This window comes from Pseudophryne corroboree, chromosome 11, assembly GCF_028390025.1.
Source record: "Pseudophryne corroboree isolate aPseCor3 chromosome 11, aPseCor3.hap2, whole genome shotgun sequence".
Lineage (NCBI taxonomy): Eukaryota > Metazoa > Chordata > Amphibia > Anura > Myobatrachidae > Pseudophryne > Pseudophryne corroboree.
Genome location: NC_086454.1, coordinates 69,405,922 through 69,421,685, shown reverse-complemented (window position 1 = coordinate 69,421,685; position 15,764 = coordinate 69,405,922). Strand labels below are relative to the sequence as shown.

At 29.9% G+C, this 15,764-nt stretch overlaps 17 non-coding genes across 17 annotated transcripts; all 17 read right to left on the bottom strand.

The window, feature by feature from the left end:
* Window positions 1-667: 667 nt before the first annotated feature.
* TRNAT-AGU (transfer RNA threonine (anticodon AGU)) lies at window positions 668-741 on the bottom strand. The gene has a single exon. It is a non-coding gene; the product is annotated as a tRNA-Thr (tRNA).
* An 827-nt stretch (window positions 742-1,568) lies between these two features.
* On the bottom strand, window positions 1,569-1,642 carry TRNAT-AGU (transfer RNA threonine (anticodon AGU)). Its single transcript has one exon. It is a non-coding gene; the product is annotated as a tRNA-Thr (tRNA).
* An 840-nt stretch (window positions 1,643-2,482) lies between these two features.
* Window positions 2,483-2,556, bottom strand: TRNAT-AGU (transfer RNA threonine (anticodon AGU)). Its single transcript has one exon. It is a non-coding gene; the product is annotated as a tRNA-Thr (tRNA).
* Window positions 2,557-3,384: 828 nt separating this feature from the next.
* On the bottom strand, window positions 3,385-3,458 carry TRNAT-AGU (transfer RNA threonine (anticodon AGU)). The gene has a single exon. It is a non-coding gene; the product is annotated as a tRNA-Thr (tRNA).
* An 841-nt stretch (window positions 3,459-4,299) lies between these two features.
* Window positions 4,300-4,373, bottom strand: TRNAT-AGU (transfer RNA threonine (anticodon AGU)). The gene has a single exon. It is a non-coding gene; the product is annotated as a tRNA-Thr (tRNA).
* Window positions 4,374-5,201: 828 nt separating this feature from the next.
* On the bottom strand, window positions 5,202-5,275 carry TRNAT-AGU (transfer RNA threonine (anticodon AGU)). The gene has a single exon. It is a non-coding gene; the product is annotated as a tRNA-Thr (tRNA).
* Window positions 5,276-6,114: 839 nt separating this feature from the next.
* On the bottom strand, window positions 6,115-6,188 carry TRNAT-AGU (transfer RNA threonine (anticodon AGU)). The gene has a single exon. It is a non-coding gene; the product is annotated as a tRNA-Thr (tRNA).
* An 829-nt stretch (window positions 6,189-7,017) lies between these two features.
* Window positions 7,018-7,091, bottom strand: TRNAT-AGU (transfer RNA threonine (anticodon AGU)). Its single transcript has one exon. It is a non-coding gene; the product is annotated as a tRNA-Thr (tRNA).
* An 839-nt stretch (window positions 7,092-7,930) lies between these two features.
* TRNAT-AGU (transfer RNA threonine (anticodon AGU)) lies at window positions 7,931-8,004 on the bottom strand. Its single transcript has one exon. It is a non-coding gene; the product is annotated as a tRNA-Thr (tRNA).
* Window positions 8,005-8,829: 825 nt separating this feature from the next.
* TRNAT-AGU (transfer RNA threonine (anticodon AGU)) lies at window positions 8,830-8,907 on the bottom strand. The gene has a single exon. It is a non-coding gene; the product is annotated as a tRNA-Thr (tRNA).
* An 839-nt stretch (window positions 8,908-9,746) lies between these two features.
* On the bottom strand, window positions 9,747-9,820 carry TRNAT-AGU (transfer RNA threonine (anticodon AGU)). The gene has a single exon. It is a non-coding gene; the product is annotated as a tRNA-Thr (tRNA).
* An 826-nt stretch (window positions 9,821-10,646) lies between these two features.
* On the bottom strand, window positions 10,647-10,720 carry TRNAT-AGU (transfer RNA threonine (anticodon AGU)). Its single transcript has one exon. It is a non-coding gene; the product is annotated as a tRNA-Thr (tRNA).
* Window positions 10,721-11,560: 840 nt separating this feature from the next.
* Window positions 11,561-11,634, bottom strand: TRNAT-AGU (transfer RNA threonine (anticodon AGU)). Its single transcript has one exon. It is a non-coding gene; the product is annotated as a tRNA-Thr (tRNA).
* Window positions 11,635-12,461: 827 nt separating this feature from the next.
* Window positions 12,462-12,535, bottom strand: TRNAT-AGU (transfer RNA threonine (anticodon AGU)). Its single transcript has one exon. It is a non-coding gene; the product is annotated as a tRNA-Thr (tRNA).
* Window positions 12,536-13,374: 839 nt separating this feature from the next.
* TRNAT-AGU (transfer RNA threonine (anticodon AGU)) lies at window positions 13,375-13,448 on the bottom strand. The gene has a single exon. It is a non-coding gene; the product is annotated as a tRNA-Thr (tRNA).
* An 828-nt stretch (window positions 13,449-14,276) lies between these two features.
* Window positions 14,277-14,350, bottom strand: TRNAT-AGU (transfer RNA threonine (anticodon AGU)). The gene has a single exon. It is a non-coding gene; the product is annotated as a tRNA-Thr (tRNA).
* An 839-nt stretch (window positions 14,351-15,189) lies between these two features.
* On the bottom strand, window positions 15,190-15,263 carry TRNAT-AGU (transfer RNA threonine (anticodon AGU)). Its single transcript has one exon. It is a non-coding gene; the product is annotated as a tRNA-Thr (tRNA).
* Window positions 15,264-15,764: the final 501 nt, after the last annotated feature.

The following is a 15,764-nucleotide window of genomic DNA, read 5'->3' as shown; positions in this document are numbered from 1 at the left end:
CATTCTTAAAATATCTTGTCAAAGTAATTTTCTAATTTTTTTTAGCACTTTTATTGATTTCTCTGTAAGTAATGCTACATGGGAATAAATGTCAATTAATTTTTGATATTCAGAAAACAAAAACATGTAGTAAAATTAAGAACTCTGTTTTAAAAAGTCAGAATTATGGTTAGCATTCTTTATTGATGCTTTTTCAAGAGAAGTTTAGCTTTTCATCAAGAAGTATTTTCCTAACACAATTTTAAGGATGTTATGGAAATAAATATGGGTTAAATGTCAATGATTCTCTAGCTATGATGACTAAACTGACTCTCAAATTACTGTACCTTGGGAAACTTACTTTTTTACAGACATTTTAACACTTTCTGTGTTATTCTCTTTTTAATGTACTCTAAATTAATTTTGCAGTTTACCCAATATGATGAAGGCTATTTTGTAAAAATTCATCTATTTACCTTAACATAGGCATATTTCTACAAATTAACTTATGTTGAAATAGGGTGAAGTTTTGTTGTTTGTCGTCTTCTGACATGGATGGCATCTTTAAACTTTTTTACATTGGTGACCAAATGTGCCAAAGTGAAAGCAGATAAAGGTTTTACACATCTTATTTTGTTATGCATCAACAAAAAACTACATACTGGTGTGATAAAAAAGTATCAAGCAAAGGTACTGCTGAGATATGAACTCAGGATTTCCTGTTTACTAGACAGGCACTTTAACCAACTAAGCCACAGCACCACTTGCACTGCCTTACATATAATGACAAATTATATGTCTAAAGTATAATATTTTTTATTATTTTTATATATTTTTTTGAAACTAGTATTTTATTAATTCTTTAAACAGTTGGAAACTTACAGTAAGTTATATAATGCTTTTTTTCTCCTTTATTTTGTATATACAGACCCTACATTCTTACAATGTTTGTTCAAGTCACTTGTTAATATGCTTTATTGTAATAGATATTATGGCGTTCTTATTAATGTAGTCATCCCTGGGAAATTAAAGTCAGTCTATTGTTGGTACTCATACAGTTAAAAAGTAATCGTGAAATGAAAACATGAGATCTCAATGATAGAATTATTGTTAACATTTTATCTGGAAGCTTGCTCGATAAATGGAAAGATTTATTTCTGGAATTGCTTTCCTAACACAATATTGTTTATGTTAAGTAACAAATAATCCATTATTTTCTATTGCTCCCTAAACTCTGATGACTAAATTGTCTATCAATTTATCTTGAGAAACTCACATTGTTACTGACTTTTGTTTAAACATTTCCTCTGACTGGACACCATATTGTTCCTGGAGATTGCTCAGACATGATGATTGGCAATTTCTGGAATTCTTTTCTAGTTACCTTGGCATCAATTTACTTCTACAAAATAACTGATATTAAAAAAGGGGAATATTGCATTTTTTGTGTTTTCTGATTTGGACTGTATCTAGAAATGTGGTACATATTACTGAACATGTGAGAAAGGTAAAGGCTGCTGAAGCATTCACATGTCTTTTTGTGATGAATTATCAACAAACTATGTTCTGAGTTGATGAAAATAAATGAAAGGCGCTGCTGAGATTTGAACTCAGGATCTCCTGTTTACTAAACAGGCACTTTAACCAACTAAGCCACAGCACCACATGATTCCCTAGAGCTTCACATAGAAAAATGATATATCTAAGATATGCTATTTGGTAACAATTTTTGATATTCTTATAACTATTGCTTCATCAATTTTTCAAACCGGTGGAAATTTAGAGTATAAATAAAAAGTTGTGTTCTCTCTTTTCATTTATGATTTACAGCACCTTCATTCTTAAAATATCTTTTCAAAGTAATTTTCTAATTTTTTTTAGCACTTTTATTGATTTCTTTGTAAGTAATGCTACATGGGAATAAATGTCAATTAATTTTTGATATTCAGAAATCAAAAACATGTAGTAAAATTAAGAACTCTGTTTTAAAAAGTCAGAATTATGGTTAGCATTCTTTATTGATGCTTTTTCAAGAGAAGTTTAGCTTTTCATCAAGAAGTATTTTCCTAACACAATTTTAAGGATGTTATGGAAATAAATATGGGTTAAATGTCAATGATTCTCTAGCTATGATGACTAAACTGACTCTCAAATTACTGTACCTTGGGAAACTTACTTTTTTACAGACATTTTAACACTTTCTGTGTTATTCTCTTTTTAATGTACTCTAAATTAATTTTGCAGTTTACCCAATATGATGAAGGCTATTTTGTAAAAATTCATCTATTTACCTTAACATAGGCATATTTCTACAAATTAACTTATGTTGAAATAGGGTGAAGTTTTGTTGTTTGTCGTCTTCTGACATGGATGGCATCTTTAAACCTTTTTACATCGGTGACCAAATGTGCCAAAGTGAAAGCAGATAAAGGTTTTACACATCTTATTTTGTTATGCATCAACAAAAAACTACATACTGGTGTGATAAAAAGGTATCAAGCAAAGGTACTGCTGAGATATGAACTCAGGATCTCCTGTTTACTAGACAGGCACTTTAACCAACTAAGCCACAGCACCACTTGCACTGCCTTACATATAATGACAAATTATATGTCTAAAGTATAATATTTTTTATTATTTTTATATATTTTTTTGAAACTAGTATTTTATTAATTCTTTAAACAGTTGGAAACTTACAGTAAGTTATATAATGCTTTTTTCTCCTTTATTTTGTATATACAGGCCCTACATTCTTACAATGTTTGTTCAAGTCACTTGTTAATATGCTTTATTGTAATAGATATTATGGCGTTCTTATTAATGTAGTCATCCCTGGGAAATTAAAGTCAGTCTATTGTTGGTACTCATACAGTTAAAAAGTAATCGTGAAATGAAAACATGAGATCTCAATGATAGAATTATTGTTAACATTTTATCTGCAAACTTGCTCAATAAATGGAAAGATTTATTTCTGGAATTGCTTTCCTAACACAATATTGTTTATGTTAAGTAACAAATAATCCATTATTTTCTATTGCTCCCTAAACTCTGATGACTAAATTGTCTATCAATTTATCTTGAGAAACTCACATTGTTAATGACTTTTGTTTAAACATTTCCTCTGACTGGACACCATATTGTTCCTGGAGATTGCTCAGACATGATGATTGGCAATTTCTGGAATTCTTTTCTAGTTACCTTGGCATCAATTTACTTCTACAAAATAACTGATATTAAAAAAGGGGAATATTGCATTTTTTTGTGTTTTCTGATTTGGACTGTATCTAGAAATGTGGTACATATTACTGAACATGTGAGAAAGGGTAAAGGCTGCTGAAGCATTCACATGTCTTTTTGTGATGAATTATCAACAAACTATGTTCTGAGTTGATGAAAATAAATGAAAGGCGCTGCTGAGATTTGAACTCAGGATCTCCTGTTTACTAGACAGGCGCTTTAACCAACTAAGCCACAGCATCACATGATGAGCTAGAGCTTCACAAAGAAAAATGATATATCTAAGATATGCTATTTGGTAACAATTTTTGATATTCTTATAACTATTGCTTCATCAATTTTTCAAATCGGTGGAAATTTAGAGTATAAATAGAAAGTTGTGTTCTCTCTTTTCATTTATGATTTACAGCACCTTCATTCTTAAAATATCTTGTCAAAGTAATTTTCTAGTTTTTTTTTTAGCACTTTTATTGATTTCTCTGTAAGTAATGCTACATGGGAATAAATGTCAATTAATTTTTGATATTCAGAAAACAAAAACATGTAGTAAAATTAAGAACTCTGTTTTAAAAAGTCAGAATTATGGTTAGCATTCTTTATTGATGCTTTTTCAAGAGAAGTTTAGCTTTTCATCAAGAAGTATTTTCCTAACACAATTTTAAGGATGTTATGGAAATAAATATGGGTTAAATGTCAATGATTCTCTAGCTATGATGACTAAACTGACTCTCAAATTACTGTACCTTGGGAAACTTACTTTTTACAGACATTTTAACACTTTCTGTGTTATTCTCTTTTTAATGTACTCTAAATTAATTTTGCAGTTTACCCAATATGATGAAGGCTATTTTGTAAAAATTCATCTATTTACCTTAACATAGGCATATTTCTACAAATTAACTTATGTTGAAATAGGGTGAAGTTTTGTTGTTTGTCGTCTTCTGACATGGATGGCATCTTTAAACTTTTTTACATTGGTGACCAAATGTGCCAAAGTGAAAGCAGATAAAGGTTTTACACATCTTATTTTGTTATGCATCAACAAAAAACTACATACTGGTGTGATAAAAAGGTATCAAGCAAAGGTACTGCTGAGATATGAACTCAGGATCTCCTGTTTACTAGACAGGCACTTTAACCAACTAAGCCACAGCACCACTTGCACTGCCTTACATATAATGACAAATTATATGTCTAAAGTATAATATTTTTTATTATTTTTATATATTTTTTTGAAACTAGTATTTTATTAATTCTTTAAACAGTTGGAAACTTACAGTAAGTTATATAATGCTTTTTTCTCCTTTATTTTGTATATACAGGCCCTACATTCTTACAATGTTTGTTCAAGTCACTTGTTAATATGCTTTATTGTAATAGATATTATGGCGTTCTTATTAATGTAGTCATCCCTGGGAAATTAAAGTCAGTCTATTGTTGGTACTCATACAGTTAAAAAGTAATCGTGAAATGAAAACATGAGATCTCAAAGATAGAATTATTGTTAACATTTTATCTGGAAGCTTGCTCGATAAATGGAAAGATTTATTTCTGGAATTGCTTTCCTAACACAATATTGTTTATGTTAAGTAACAAATAATCCATTATTTTCTATTGCTCCCTAAACTCTGATGACTAAATTGTCTATCAATTTATCTTGAGAAACTCACATTGTTACTGACTTTTGTTTAAACATTTCCTCTGACTGGACACCATATTGTTCCTGGAGATTGCTCAGACATGATGATTGGCAATTTCTGGAATTCTTTTCTAGTTACCTTGGCATCAATTTACTTCTACAAAATAACTGATATTAAAAAAGGGGAATATTGCATTTTATTGTGTTTTCTGATTTGGACTGTATCTAGAAATGTGGTACATATTACTGAACATGTGAGAAAGGGTAAAGGCTGCTGAAGCATTCACATGTCTTTTTGTGATGAATTATCAACAAACTATGTTCTGAGTTGATGAAAATAAATGAAAGGCGCTGCTGAGATTTGAACTCAGGATCTCCTGTTTACTAGACAGGCGCTTTAACCAACTAAGCCACAGCACCACATGATGCCCTAGAGCTTCACATAGAAAAATGATATATCTAAGATATGCTATTTGGTAACAATTTTTGATATTCTTATAACTATTGCTTCATCAATTTTTCAAACCGGTGGAAATTTAGAGTATAAATAGAAAGTTGTGTTCTCTCTTTTCATTTATGATTTACAGCACCTTCATTCTTAAAATATCTTGTCAAAGTAATTTTCTAATTTTTTTAGCACTTTTATTGATTTCTCTGTAAGTAATGCTACATGGGAATAAATGTCAATTAATTTTTGATATTCAGAAATCAAAAACATGTAGTAAAATTAAGAACTCTGTTTTAAAAAGTCAGAATTATGGTTAGCATTCTTTATTGATGCTTTTTCAAGAGAAGTTTAGCTTTTCATCAAGAAGTATTTTCCTAACACAATTTTAAGGATGTTATGGAAATAAATATGGGTTAAATGTCAATGATTCTCTAGCTATGATGACTAAACTGACTCTCAAATTACTGTACCTTGGGAAACTTACTTTTTTACAGACATTTTAACACTTTCTGTGTTATTCTCTTTTTAATGTACTCTAAATTAATTTTGCAGTTTACCCAATATGATGAAGGCTATTTTGTAAAAATTCATCTATTTACCTTAACATAGGCATATTTCTACAAATTAACTTATGTTGAAATAGGGTGAAGTTTTGTTGTTTGTCGTCTTCTGACATGGATGGCATCTTTAAACCTTTTTACATCGGTGACCAAATGTGCCAAAGTGAAAGCAGATAAAGGTTTTACACATCTTATTTTGTTATGCATCAACAAAAAACTACATACTGGTGTGATAAAAAGGTATCAAGCAAAGGTACTGCTGAGATATGAACTCAGGATCTCCTGTTTACTAGACAGGCACTTTAACCAACTAAGCCACAGCACCACTTGCACTGCCTTACATATAATGACAAATTATATGTCTAAAGTATAATATTTTTTATTATTTTTATATATTTTTTTGAAACTAGTATTTTATTAATTCTTTAAACAGTTGGAAACTTACAGTAAGTTATATAATGCTTTTTTTCTCCTTTATTTTGTATATACAGGCCCTACATTCTTACAATGTTTGTTCAAGTCACTTGTTAATATGCTTTATTGTAATAGATATTATGGCGTTCTTATTAATGTAGTCATCCCTGGGAAATTAAAGTCAGTCTATTGTTGGTACTCATACAGTTAAAAAGTAATCGTGAAATGAAAACATGAGATCTCAATGATAGAATTATTGTTAACATTTTATCTGCAAACTTGCTCAATAAATGGAAAGATTTATTTCTGGAATTGCTTTCCTAACACAATATTGTTTATGTTAAGTAACAAATAATCCATTATTTTCTATTGCTCCCTAAACTCTGATGACTAAATTGTCTATCAATTTATCTTGAGAAACTCACATTGTTACTGACTTTTGTTTAAACATTTCCTCTGACTGGACACCATATTGTTCCTGGAGATTGCTCAGACATGATGATTGGCAATTTCTGGAATTCTTTTCTAGTTACCTTGGCATCAATTTACTTCTACAAAATAACTGATATTAAAAAAGGGGAATATTGCATTTTATTGTGTTTTCTGATTTGGACTGTATCTAGAAATGTGGTACATATTACTGAACATGTGAGAAAGGGTAAAGGCTGCTGAAGCATTCACATGTCTTTTTGTGATGAATTATCAACAAACTATGTTCTGAGTTGATGAAAATAAATGAAAGGCGCTGCTGAGATTTGAACTCAGGATCTCCTGTTTACTAGACAGGCGCTTTAACCAACTAAGCCACAGCACCACATGATGCCCTAGAGCTTCACATAGAAAAATGATATATCTAAGATATGCTATTTGGTAACAATTTTTGATATTCTTATAACTATTGCTTCATCAATTTTTCAAACCGGTGGAAATTTAGAGTATAAATAGAAAGTTGTGTTCTCTCTTTTCATTTATGATTTACAGCACCTTCATTCTTAAAATATCTTGTCAAAGTAATTTTCTAATTTTTTTAGCACTTTTATTGATTTCTCTGTAAGTAATGCTACATGGGAATAAATGTCAATTAATTTTTGATATTCAGAAATCAAAAACATGTAGTAAAATTAAGAACTCTGTTTTAAAAAGTCAGAATTATGGTTAGCATTCTTTATTGATGCTTTTTCAAGAGAAGTTTAGCTTTTCATCAAGAAGTATTTTCCTAACACAATTTTAAGGATGTTATGGAAATAAATATGGGTTAAATGTCAATGATTCTCTAGCTATGATGACTAAACTGACTCTCAAATTACTGTACCTTGGGAAACTTACTTTTTTACAGACATTTTAACACTTTCTGTGTTATTCTCTTTTTAATGTACTCTAAATTAATTTTGCAGTTTACCCAATATGATGAAGGCTATTTTGTAAAAATTCATCTATTTACCTTAACATAGGCATATTTCTACAAATTAACTTATGTTGAAATAGGGTGAAGTTTTGTTGTTTGTCGTCTTCTGACATGGATGGCATCTTTAAACTTTTTTACATTGGTGACCAAATGTGCCAAAGTGAAAGCAGATAAAGGTTTTACACATCTTATTTTGTTATGCATCAACAAAAAACTACATACTGGTGTGATAAAAAGGTATCAAGCAAAGGTACTGCTGAGATATGAACTCAGGATCTCCTGTTTACTAGACAGGCACTTTAACCAACTAAGCCACAGCACCACTTGCACTGCCTTACATATAATGACAAATTATATGTCTAAAGTATAATATTTTTTATTATTTTTATATATTTTTTTGAAACTAGTATTTTATTAATTCTTTAAACAGTTGGAAACTTACAGTAAGTTATATAATGCTTTTTTTCTCCTTTATTTTGTATATACAGGCCCTACATTCTTACAATGTTTGTTCAAGTCACTTGTTAATATGCTTTATTGTAATAGATATTATGGCGTTCTTATTAATGTAGTCATCCCTGGGAAATTAAAGTCAGTCTATTGTTGGTACTCATACAGTTAAAAAGTAATCGTGAAATGAAAACATGAGATCTCAATGATAGAATTATTGTTAACATTTTATCTGCAAACTTGCTCAATAAATGGAAAGATTTATTTCTGGAATTGCTTTCCTAACACAATATTGTTTATGTTAAGTAACAAATAATCCATTATTTTCTATTGCTCCCTAAACTCTGATGACTAAATTGTCTATCAATTTATCTTCAGAAACTCACATTGTTACTGACTTTTGTTTAAACATTTCCTCTGACTGGACACCATATTGTTCCTGGAGATTGCTCAGACATGATGATTGGCAATTTCTGGAATTCTTTTCTAGTTACCTTGGCATCAATTTACTTCTACAAAATAACTGATATTAAAAAAGGGGAATATTGCATTTTTTTGTGTTTTCTAATTTGGACTGTATCTAGAAATGTGGTACATATTACTGAACATGTGAGAAAGGGTAAAGGCTGCTGAAGCATTCACATGTCTTTTTGTGATGAATTATCAACAAACTATGTTCTGAGTTGATGAAAATAAATGAAATGTGCTGCTGAGATTTGAACTCAGGATCTCCTGTTTACTAGACAGGCGCTTTAACCAACTAAGCCTCAGCACCACATGATGCCCTGGAGCTTCACAAAGAAAAATGATATATCTAAGATATGCTATTTGGTAACAATTTTTGATATTCTTATAACTATTGCTTTATCAATTTTTCAAACCGGTGGAAATTTAGAGTATAAATAGAAAGTTGGGTTCTCTCTTTTCATTCATGATTTACAGCACCTTCATTCTTAAAATATCTTGTCAAAGTAATTTTCTAATTTTTTTTAGCACTTTTATTGATTTCTCTGTAAGTAATGCTACATGGGAATAAATGTCAATTAATTTTTGATATTCAGAAAACAAAAACATGTAGTAAAATTAAGAACTCTGTTTTAAAAAGTCAGAATTATGGTTAGCATTCTTTATTGATGCTTTTTCAAGAGAAGTTTAGCTTTTCATCAAGAAGTATTTTCCTAACACAATTTTAAGGATGTTATGGAAATAAATATGGATAAATGTCAATGATTCTCTAGCTATGATGACTAAACTGACTCTCAAATTACTGTACCTTGGGAAACTTACTTTTTTACAGACATTTTAACACTTTCTGTGTTATTCTCTTTTTAATGTACTCTAAATTAATTTTGCAGTTTACCCAATATGATGAAGGCTATTTTGTAAAAATTCATCTATTTGCCTTAACATAGGCATATTTCTAAAAATTAACTTATGTTGAAATAGGGTGAAGTTTTGTTGTTTGTCGTCTTCTGACATGGATGGCATCTTTAAACTTTTTTACATTGGTGACCAAATGTGCCAAAGTGAAAGCAGATAAAGGTTTTACACATCTTATTTTGTTATGCATCAACAAAAAACTACATACTGGTGTGATAAAAAGATATCAAGCAAAGGTACTGCTGAGATATGAACTCAGGATCTCCTGTTTACTAGACAGGCACTTTAACCAACTAAGCCACAGCACCACTTGCACTGCCTTACATATAATGACAAATTATATGTCTGAAGTATAATATTTTTTATTATTTTTATATATTTTTTTGAAACTAGTATTTTATTAATTCTTTAAACAGTTGGAAACTTACAGTAAGTTATATAATGCTTTTTTCTCCTTTATTTTGTATATACAGGCCCTACATTCTTACAATGTTTGTTCAAGTCACTTGTTAATATGCTTTATTGTAATAGATATTATGGCGTTCTTATTAATGTAGTCATCCCTGGGAAATTAAAGTCAGTCTATTGTTGGTACTCATACAGTTAAAAAGTAATCGTGAAATGAAAACATGAGATCTCAATGATAGAATTATTGTTAACATTTTATCTGGAAGCTTGCTCGATAAATGGAAAGATTTATTTCTGGAATTGCTTTCCTAACACAATATTGTTTATGTTAAGTAACAAATAATCCATTATTTTCTATTGCTCCCTAAACTCTGATGACTAAATTGTCTATCAATTTATCTTGAGAAACTCACATTGTTACTGACTTTTGTTTAAACATTTCCTCTGACTGGACACCATATTGTTCCTGGAGATTGCTCAGACATGATGATTGGCAATTTCTGGAATTCTTTTCTAGTTACCTTGGCATCAATTTACTTCTACAAAATAACTGATATTAAAAAAGGGGAATATTGCATTTTTTTGTGTTTTCTGATTTGGACTATCTAGAAATGTGGTACATATTACTGAACATGTGAGAAAGGGTAAAGGCTGCTGAAGCATTTACATGTCTTTTTGTGATGAATTATCAACAAACTATGTTCTGAGTTGATGAAAATAAATGAAAGGCGCTGCTGAGATTTGAACTCAGGATCTCCTGTTTACTAAACAGGCGCTTTAACCAACTAAGCCACAGCACCACATGATGCCCTAGAGCTTCACATAGAAAAATGATATATCTAAGATATGCTATTTGGTAACAATTTTTGATATTCTTATAACTATTGCTTCATCAATTTTTCAAACCGGTGGAAATTTAGAGTATAAATAGAAAGTTGTGTTCTCTCTTTTCATTTATGATTTACAGCACCTTCATTCTTAAAATATCTTGTCAAAGTAATTTTCTAATTTTTTTTAGCACTTTTATTGATTTCTCTGTAAGTAATGCTACATGGGAATAAATGTCAATTAATTTTTGATATTCAGAAATCAAAAACATGTAGTAAAATTATGAACTCTGTTTTAAAAAGTCAGAATTATGGTTAGCATTCTTTATTGATGCTTTTTCAAGAGAAGTTTAGCTTTTCATCAAGAAGTATTTTCCTAACACAATTTTAAGGATGTTATGGAAATAAATATGGGTTAAATGTCAATGATTCTCTAGCTATGATGACTAAACTGACTCTTAAATTACTGTACCTTGGGAAACTTACTTTTTTACAGACATTTTAACACTTTCTGTGTTATTCTCTTTTTAATGTACTCTAAATTAATTTTGCAGTTTACCCAATATGATGAAGGCTATTTTGTAAAAATTCATCTATTTACCTTAACATAGGCATATTTCTACAAATTAACTTATGTTGAAATAGGGTGAAGTTTTGTTGTTTGTCGTCTTCTGACATGGATGGCATCTTTAAACTTTTTTACATTGGTGACCAAATGTGCCAAAGTGAAAGCAGATAAAGGTTTTACACATCTTATTTTGTTATGCATCAACAAAAAACTACATACTGGTGTGATAAAAAGGTATCAAGCAAAGGTACTGCTGAGATATGAACTCAGGATCTCCTGTTTACTAGACAGGCACTTTAACCAACTAAGCCACAGCACCACTTGCACTGCCTTACATATAATGACAAATTATATGTCTAAAGTATAATATTTTTTATTATTTTTATATATTTTTTTGAAACTAGTATTTTATTAATTCTTTAAACAGTTGGAAACTTACAGTAAGTTATATAATGCTTTTTTCTCCTTTATTTTGTATATACAGGCCCTACATTCTTACAATGTTTGTTCAAGTCACTTGTTAATATGCTTTATTGTAATAGATATAATGGCGTTCTTATTAATGTAGTCATCCCTGGGAAATTAAAGTCAGTCTATTGTTGGTACTCATACAGTTAAAAAGTAATCGTGAAATGAAAACATGAGATCTCAATGATAGAATTATTGTTAACATTTTATCTGCAAACTTGCTCAATAAATGGAAAGATTTATTTCTGGAATTGCTTTCCTAACACAATATTGTTTATGTTAAGTAACAAATAATCCATTATTTTCTATTGCTCCCTAAACTCTGATGACTAAATTGTCTATCAATTTATCTTGAGAAACTCACATTGTTACTGACTTTTGTTTAAACATTTCCTCTGACTGGACACCATATTGTTCCTGGAGATTGCTCAGACATGATGATTGGCAATTTCTGGAATTCTTTTCTAGTTACCTTGGCATCAATTTACTTCTACAAAATAACTGATATTAAAAAAGGGGAATATTGCATTTTTTGTGTTTTCTGATTTGGACTGTATCTAGAAATGTGGTACATATTACTGAACATGTGAGAAAGGGTAAAGGCTGCTGAAGCATTCACGTGTCTTTTTGTGATGAATTATCAACAAACTATGTTCTGAGTTGATGAAAATAAATGAAAGGCGCTGCTGAGATTTGAACTCAGGATCTCCTGTTTACTAGACAGGCGCTTTAACCAACTAAGCCACAGCATCACATGATGAGCTAGAGCTTCACAAAGAAAAATGATATATCTAAGATATGCTATTTGGTAACAATTTTTGATATTCTTATAACTATTGCTTCATCAATTTTTCAAATCGGTGGAAATTTAGAGTATAAATAGAAAGTTGTGTTCTCTCTTTTCATTTATGATTTACAGCACCTTCATTCTTAAAATATCTTGTCAAAGTAATTTTCTAATTTTTTTTAGCACTTTTATTGATTTCTCTGTAAGTAATGCTACATGGGAATAAATGTCAATTAATTTTTGATATTCAGAAAACAAAAACATGTAGTAAAATTAAGAACTCTGTTTTAAAAAGTCAGAATTATGGTTAGCATTCTTTATTGATGCTTTTTCAAGAGAAGTTTAGCTTTTCATCAAGAAGTATTTTCCTAACACAATTTTAAGGATGTTATGGAAATAAATATGGGTTAAATGTCAATGATTCTCTAGCTATGATGACTAAACTGACTCTCAAATTACTGTACCTTGGGAAACTTACTTTTTACAGACATTTTAACACTTTCTGTGTTATTCTCTTTTTAATGTACTCTAAATTAATTTTGCAGTTTACCCAATATGATGAAGGCTATTTTGTAAAAATTCATCTATTTACCTTAACATAGGCATATTTCTACAAATTAACTTATGTTGAAATAGGGTGAAGTTTTGTTGTTTGTCGTCTTCTGACATGGATGGCATCTTTAAACTTTTTTACATTGGTGACCAAATGTGCCAAAGTGAAAGCAGATAAAGGTTTTACACATCTTATTTTGTTATGCATCAACAAAAAACTACATACTGGTGTGATAAAAAGGTATCAAGCAAAGGTACTGCTGAGATATGAACTCAGGATCTCCTGTTTACTAGATAGGCACTTTAACCAACTAAGCCACAGCACCACTTGCACTGCCTTACATATAATGACAAATTATATGTCTAAAGTATAATATTTTTTATTATTTTTATATATTTTTTTGAAACTAGTATTTTATTAATTCTTTAAACAGTTGGAAACTTACAGTAAGTTATATAATGCTTTTTTCTCCTTTATTTTGTATATACAGGCCCTACATTCTTACAATGTTTGTTCAAGTCACTTGTTAATATGCTTTATTGTAATAGATATTATGGCGTTCTTATTAATGTAGTCATCCCTGGGAAATGAAAGTCAGTCTATTGTTGGTACTCATACAGTTAAAAAGTAATCGTGAAATGAAAACATGAGATCTCAAAGATAGAATTATTGTTAACATTTTATCTGGAAGCTTGCTCGATAAATGGAAAGATTTATTTCTGGAATTGCTTTCCTAACACAATATTGTTTATGTTAAGTAACAAATAATCCATTATTTTCTATTGCTCCCTAAACTCTGATGACTAAATTGTCTATCAATTTATCTTGAGAAACTCACATTGTTACTGACTTTTGTTTAAACATTTCCTCTGACTGGACACCATATTGTTCCTGGAGATTGCTCAGACATGATGATTGGCAATTTCTGGAATTCTTTTCTAGTTACCTTGGCATCAATTTACTTCTACAAAATAACTGATATTAAAAAAGGGGAATATTGCATTTTTTCGTGTTTTCTGATTTGGACTGTATCTAGAAATGTGGTACATATTACTGAACATGTGAGAAAGGGTAAAGGCTGCTGAAGCATTCACATGTCTTTTTGTGATGAATTATCAACAAACTATGTTCTGAGTTGATGAAAATAAATGAAAGGCGCTGCTGAGATTTGAACTCAGGATCTCCTGTTTACTAGACAGGTGCTTTAACCAACTAAGCCACAGCACCACATGATGCCCTGGAGCTTCACAAAGAAAAATGATATATCTAAGATATGCTATTTGGTAACAATTTTTGATATTCTTATAACTATTGCTTTATCAATTTTTCAAATTTGTGGAAATTTAGAGTATAAATAGAAAGTTGTGTTCTCTCTTTTCATTCATGATTTACAGCACCTTCATTCTTAAAATATCTTGTCAAAGTCATTTTCTAATTTTTTTAGCACTTTTATTGATTTCTCTGTAAGTAATGCTACATGGGAATAAATGTCAATTAATTTTTGATATTCAGAAATCAAAAACATGTAGTAAAATTAAGAACTCTGTTTTAAAAAGTCAGAATTATGGTTAGCATTCTTTATTGATGCTTTTTCAAGAGAAGTTTAGCTTTTCATCAAGAAGTATTTTCCTAACACAATTTTAAGGATGTTATGGAAATAAATATGGGTTAAATGTCAATGTTTCTCTAGCTATGATGACTAAACTGACTCTCAAATTACTGTACCTTGGGAAACTTACTTTTTTACAGACATTTTAACACTTTCTGTGTTATTCTCTTTTTAATGTACTCTAAATTAATTTTGCAGTTTACCCAATATGATGAAGGCTATTTTGTAAAAATTCATCTATTTACCTTAACATAGGCATATTTCTACAAATTAACTTATGTTGAAATAGGGTGAAGTTTTGTTGTTTGTCGTCTTCTGACATGGATGGCATCTTTAAACTTTTTTACATTGGTGACCAAATGTGCCAAAGTGAAAGCAGATAAAGGTTTTACACATCTTATTTTGTTATGCATCAACAAAAAACTACATACTGGTGTGATAAAAAGGTATCAAGCAAAGGTACTGCTGAGATATGAACTTAGGATCTCCTGTTTACTAGACAGGCACTTTAACCAACTAAGCCACAGCACCACTTGCACTGCCTTACATATAATGACAAATTATATGTCTAAAGTATAATATTTTTTATTATTTTTATATATTTTTTTGAAACTAGTATTTTATTAATTCTTTAAACAGTTGGAAACTTACAGTAAGTTATATAATGCTTTTTTTCTCCTTTATTTTGTATATACAGGCCCTACATTCTTACAATGTTTGTTCAAGTCACTTGTTAATATGCTTTATTGTAATAGATATTATGGCGTTCTTATTAATGTAGTCATCCCTGGGAAATTAAAGTCAGTCTATTGTTGGTACTCATACAGTTAAAAAGTAATCGTGAAATGAAAACATGAGATCTCAATGATAGAATTATTGTTAACATTTTATCTGCAAACTTGCTCAATAAATGGAAAGATTTATTTCTGGAATTGCTTTCCTAACACAATATTGTTTATGTTAAGTAACAAATAATCCATTATTTTCTATTGCTCCCTAAACTCTGATGACTAAATTGTCTATCAATTTATC